The sequence below is a fragment of the Mixophyes fleayi genome, unplaced genomic scaffold (assembly GCF_038048845.1).
Source record: "Mixophyes fleayi isolate aMixFle1 unplaced genomic scaffold, aMixFle1.hap1 Scaffold_360, whole genome shotgun sequence".
Taxonomy (NCBI): Eukaryota; Metazoa; Chordata; class Amphibia; order Anura; family Limnodynastidae; genus Mixophyes; species Mixophyes fleayi.
This window is the reverse complement of record NW_027447593.1, coordinates 38241-44240: the sequence shown is the minus strand read 5'-3', so window position 1 is coordinate 44240 and position 6000 is coordinate 38241.

Here is a 6000-nt window from a genome sequence, read left to right as displayed (position 1 = left end):
CATGAATCAGGAACCATGAACTGAATCATGAATTGCATCATGAATCATTAATCGAATCATGACTCATGAATCATAAATTGAATCATGACTCACGAATCATGAATTGAATCATGACTCACGAATCATGAATTGAATCATGAATTGAATCATGAATTCTGAATTGAATCATGAATTGAATCATGAAACATGAATCGAATCATGAATCATGAATTGAATCATGAATCATAAATCATGAATTGAATCATGAATCTTGAATCATGATGTGAATCATGAATCATGAATTGAATCATTAATCGAATCATGAATCAATAATCGAATCATGAATTGAATCATGAATCATGAACTGAATCATGAACTGAATCATGAATCGAAACTTAAATCATGAATCATGAATTGAATCATGAATAATGAATTGAATCATGAATAATGAATTGAATCATGAATTGAATTATGAATCGAATCATGATTCATTAATCGAATCATGAATCATGAGTTGAATCATGAATCATGATTCATGAATCGAATCATGAATCATGAGTCGAATCATGAATCATGAATTGAATCATGAATCATGAATTGAATCATGAATCATGAATTGAATCACGAATCATGAATTGAATCATGAATCATGAATTGAATCATGAATTGAATCATGAATCATGAATTTAATCATGAATCATTAATCGAATCATGAATCATGAATTGAATCATGAATTAAATCATGAATCATGAATCATTAATCGAATCATGAATTGAATCATGAATCATAAATTAAATCATGAATCATGAATCATGAATTGAATCATGAATCGCATCATGAATCATGAATTGAATCATGAATCATGAATTGAATCATGAATCATGAATTGAATCATGAATTAAATCATGAATCATGAATTGAATCATGAATCATGAATTGAATCTTGAATCACGAATCGAATCATGAATAATAAATTGAATCATGAATAATGAATTGAATCATGATTTGAATCATGAATCATGAATTGAATCATAAATCATTAAATCATGAATCATGAATTGAATCATAAATTATGAATCAATACATGAATCATAAATTGAATCATGAATCATGAATTAAATCATGAATCATGAATAATGAATTGAATCATTAACCATGAATCGAATCATGAATCATTAGTCGAATCATTAATCATGAATCATGAATTGAATCATGAATCATTAGTCGAATCATGAATCATGAATCATAAATTGAATCATGAATCATTAGTCGAATCATGAATCATGAGTCATAAATTGAATCATGAATCATTAATCGAATCATGAATCATGAATTGAATCATGAAATGAATCATGAATCACAAATCATGAATTGAATCATGATTCAAATCATGAACCATGAATCAAATCATGAATTGAATCATGAATTGAATCATGAATTGAATCATGAATCGAATCATATCTCGAATCATGAACCATGAATTGAATCATGAATCATGAATTAAATCATGAATCATGAGTCGAATCATGAATCATAAATCATGAATTGAATCATGAATCTTGAATCGAATCATGAATCATGAATTGAATCATGAATTGAATCATGAATTGAATCATGAATTGAATCATGAATTGAATCATGAATCATGAATAGAATAATGAATGATGAATTGAATCATGAATCATAAATCATGAATTGAATCATGAATTGAATCATGAATCGAATCATGAATCATGAATCGAATCATGAATCGAATCATGAATTGAATCATGAATCATGAATTGAATCATGAATCATGAATAGAATCATGAATGATGAATCATGAATCATGAATCGAATCATGAATCGAATCATGAATTGAATCATAAATCATAAATAGAATCATGAATCACAAATCATGAATTTAATCATAAATTGAATCATGAATCAAGAATCGAATCATGAATCGAATCATGAATTATGTATCGAATCATGAATCGAATCATGAATCGAATCATGAACCGAATCATGAACCGAATCATGAACCGAATCATGAACCGAATCATGAACCGAATCATGAATTGAATCATGAATCATGAATTGAATCATGAATCATGAATTATGTATCGAATCATGAATCGAATCATGAACCGAATCATGAATCGAATCATGAATCGAATCATGAATCGAATCATGAATTATGTATTGATTCATGAAACGAATCATGAATCATAAATCAAATCATGAATCATGAATCATAAATCAAAACATGAATCATGAATCATAAATCAAATCATGAATCATAAATCAAATCATGAATCGAATCGAATCATGAATCATGATTTGAATCATGAATTGAATCATGAATTGAATCATGAATCATAACATGAATTATGAATCATGAATTGAATCATTTATCATGAATCATGAATTGAATCATGAATTCAATCATGAATCATAAATCGAATCATGAATCATAATTTGAATCATGAATTCAATCATGAATTGAATCATGAATCATGAATTGAATCATGAATCATGAATTGAATCATGAATCATTATTTGAATCATGAATCATGAATTGAATCATGAATCGAATCATGAGTCATGAATTGAATCATGAATCATTAATCATGAATATAATCATGAATCGAATCATGAATCGAATCATGAATTGAATCATGAATTGAATCATGAATTGAATCATGAATATTGAATCATGAATCGAATCATGAATAATGAATTGAATCATGAATTGAATCATGAATCGAATCATGATTAATGAATTGAATCATGAATCATTAATCATGAATTGAATCATGAATCATTAATCATGAATTGAATCATGAATTGAATCATGAATTGAATCATGAATCATTAATCATGAATTGAATCATGAATTGAATCATGAATTGAATCATGAATCATGAATTGAATCATGAATTGAATCATGAATCATAAATTGAATTATGAATCATGAATCGAATCATGAATCATGAATTGAATCATGAATCACAAATCATGAATTGAACCATGAATCATGAAGGACCACATTTCACCAATTTTCCTAATACCCCCCAAAGGACCAAATTTCACCAAATTTTACAATACCCCCCCCCCAAAGGACCAAATTTCACCAATTTTCACAATACCCCCCAAAGGACCAAATTTCACCAATTTTTTGCAATACCCCCAAAGGACCAATTTTTTTCAATTTAACAATACACCCCCAAAGGACCAAATTTTACCAATTTTCACAATACCCCCTCCTAAAGGACCAATTTTCACTATCCCCCCCAAAGGACTAAATTTCACCAATTTTCACAATACCTTCCAAAGGACCAAATTTCACTAATTTTCACAATACCCCCCCAAAGGACTAAATTTCACCAATTTTCACAATACCCCTCCAAAGAACCACATTTAACCAATTTTTAGCCCGATCGTGAAGTACAAGGTGGAATAGACAGGATACTGTATGATGTGATAGTGAGAAACAGGGTGGAATAGACAGGATACTGTATGATGTGATAGTGAGGAACATGGTGGAATAGACATGATACTGTATGATGTGATAGTGAGGAACAAGGTGGAATAGACAGGATACTGTATGATGTGATAGTGAGGAACATGGTGGAATAGACAGGATACTGTATGATGTGATAGTGAAGTACAGGGTGGAATAGACAGGATACTGTATGATGTGATAGTGAGGAACATGGTGGAATAGACAGGATACTGTATGATGTGATAGTGAGGAACATGGTGGAATAGACAGGATACTGTATGATGTGATAGTGAGGAACAGGGTGGAATAGACAGGATACTGTATGATGTGATAGTGAGGAACAGGGTGGAATAGACAGGATACTGTATGATGTGATAGTGAGGAACAGGGTGGAATAGACAGGATACTGTATGATGTGATAGTGAGGAACAGGGTGGAATAGACAGGATACTGTATGATGTGATAGTGAGGAACATGGTGGAATAGACAGGATACTGTATGATGTGATAGTGAAGTAAAGGGTGGAATAGACAGGATACTGTATGATGTGATAGTGAGGAACAGGGTGGAATAGACAGGATACTGTATGATGTGATAGTGAGGAACAGGGTGGAATAGACAGGATACTGTATGATGTGATAGTGAGGAACATGGTGGAATAGACAGGATACTGTATGATGTGATAGTGAGGAACAGGGTGGAATAGACAGGATACTGTATGATGTGATAGTGAAGTACAAGGTGGAATAGACAGGATACTGTATGATGTGATAGTGAGGAACAAGGTGGAATAGACAGGATACTGTATGATGTGATAGTGAGGAACATGGTGGAATAGACAGGATACTGTATGATGTGATAGTGAAGTACAGGGTGGAATAGACAGGATACTGTATGATGTGATATTGAGGAACATGGTGGAATAGACATGATACTGTATGATGTGATAGTGAGGAACAAGGTGGAATAGACAGGATACTGTATGATGTGATAGTGAGGAACAGGGTGGAATAGAGAGGATACTGTATGATGTGATAGTGAAGTAAAGGGTGGAATAGACAGGATACTGTATGATGTGATAGTGAAGTAAAGGGTGGAATAGACAGGATACTGTATGATGTGATAGTGAGGAACAAGGTGGAATAGACAGGATACTGTATGATGTGATAGTGAGGAACAGGGTGGAATAGAGAGGATACTGTATGATGTGATAGTGAAGTAAAGGGTGGAATAGACAGGATACTGTATGATGTGATAGTGAAGTAAAGGGTGGAATAGACAGGATACTGTATGATGTGAAAGTGAGGAACAAGGTGGAATAGACAGGATACTGTATGATGTGATAGTGAGGAACAGGGTGGAATAGACAGGATACTGTATGATGTGATAGTGAAGTACAGGGTGGAATAGACAGGATACTGTATGATGTGATAGTGAGGAACAAGGTGGAATAGACAGGATACTGTATGATGTGATAGTGAGGAACAAGGTGGAATAGACAGGATACTGTATGATGTGATAGTGAGGAACATGGTGGAATAGACATGATACTGTATGATGTGATAGTGAGGAACACGGTGGAATAGACAGGATACTGTATGATGTGATAGTGAGGAACAAGGTGGAATAGACAGGATACTGTATTTAGGATACTTCCCAGGTCAGAAAAATGAAAACCACAAATCAAGAAAAGAGGAACTGAATACATGACGAGATCACTTACTCCTACCTCGGGGATGTTATTCCCTGCACACAGTACCCGTTATACCATCCCCATCTCTAGGATCTGTGTCACATAATGACCCAACTGTTACTATGTGTCTGGTTGTCTCACAGTTTTAGCATCATGTTCTCATCAGATTGAACAGTAACTGATGATAATATAAATATTTTTATATCCACTAATGTCTGCATGGCCATTGCCTGAACTGTGTGACTTACTGATTCACATGTTACATATATGACAGATGTGCTGTTATACATAATATCCAGATATTTACTTACTGTTCATTAACCAAACTTGCACTAGATTGATGGATCATCGCACAACTGTTTGCTATGAGTTATAGTACATTTGTGGTTGTCACGAACATACTAAGCAAATAACAAATAACTAACAGGTTGTAGACCTTCTGAATCGCCTCAAACATCGCTCACACCCCCACACAGTTCAGGTTTGCCACCACCTATTGAATACAGGCAATAGGACCCCAATACACTGTCCCACACTGACACACAAGGCTTCTAGCTGCTCATAGACTAGCGAGGCCCACACCAGCAAGCAAAGGGTTAACGTTTCACACCTCCAGACTGTTAACAAATGTAAATGTAAACACACACTAAGCTTGTTAATCAAATGTATCAACAAATCACACACTGACATTCAAAGTGTTAACTTGGTCGAGCTATATTCTTCTTAACAGGCTAATGGATTCGTTAGCGTTTCAAGGACGCAACATATTAAATTAGAGATTTAATATACAAATGTACAGGGCATACAGATATAAAAAAATAATGAACAACAATTAATAGA